Raw genomic sequence first — 1,226 nt, 5'->3', positions numbered from 1 at the left:
TTCACATGGGAGATTTATCTCCGGCTTTCAGGAAAGAAGTGGAGGGAGACCAGAGTGACCTTCCTCCTTCTGCCATTTTCTCAAACTCCTTCGGCTAAAGATATTCAGTATGTCAAGGCACCATATTTTGGAGTGGTGCATCTTGAAGCCCATCAGAATGAACAATGGCAAGTCTCTGTTTCTCCCAAACTCTCCTCCTGAAACCCCTTTCTAGAGCACATAGATTGCCCAGGCTGAAAGCTGGACATCATTCCAGGCTTGTCCTTCTTCACCTTCCCCTGTAGGTCACTCTGCAGCAAGCCCTAATCTTTCTGCCTCCTTTATATGCTAAATCCCCCTTTCCTGCCCTCTTCCTCCTCTTTCTGACTGCTGTCTCTGTCTTGGTTCAGACCCTCACCACTGGCTGCTTTTTCCAGCCTCTTGAACTTGGATCTCTCCCACTTCCAATTTACTCTCAACAGAGCCATCAGAATATAAATCTGAATCATACATTTTACAAGATTTTGAAATCTGCATAGACTCCACCTTCCCCTGGTAGATAAACTTTATAGCCTTCTTCAAGGTGTACAAAGGCCCTCAGTATCATAAGGTCCCCCTCCCACCTCCTGCTTACCTTTCTGCATTTATCTCCAGCCATTCCAGTGTCTCGCAACTCTAAAGGATTACTTCAGCCTACTCTGTGTTCAGATTTCTCAGCCTAGAGTACCCTTCCCCTCCCCCACTACAGGATTTTATCAAATTAGGCAGGCTCCACTTTGCTTACTTCCCAGTTTCTTTAGAGTTATTTTCTTAACTATTTCATCTGAGGATGCTGGGACTTGCCCATTGCAGGAATATTTCTTAGCACATATTAGGCATTCAAGAGCAGTTTTCTGAATAAATGTGAAGGAGTGAATAATGGTGGATGGATTGAATAAGCAAACCTTGAAGTTTTCCTCAAGAAGAAGTACACGCACCACGCTGTACTTTGTTTCCTGCAATCTACACTCTCCAATTCCTTACTCTTGAGTAAAGATAGAACAATAATTCTTCCCCAGGTTTCTGCCACTAGTAACCTAATGCAACCCCCTAAACCAAACATGCCCTTTGGCTTCCCCCGTCATCAATGGCACCAGGCTTTTCTGTCAACATAGAAAAGACACATTGCTTTACTGGATATGTTCATTCAAAGAGAACTGAAGAGGTGGAGAAGGAAAAGAAATTTTGAGCTTTCCAACTCTTCACTC

This window comes from Equus quagga, unplaced genomic scaffold (genome assembly GCF_021613505.1).
Source record: "Equus quagga isolate Etosha38 unplaced genomic scaffold, UCLA_HA_Equagga_1.0 HiC_scaffold_8453_RagTag, whole genome shotgun sequence".
In the NCBI taxonomy this organism is placed as follows: domain Eukaryota; kingdom Metazoa; phylum Chordata; class Mammalia; order Perissodactyla; family Equidae; genus Equus; species Equus quagga.
This window is presented reverse-complemented; position numbering follows the sequence as displayed.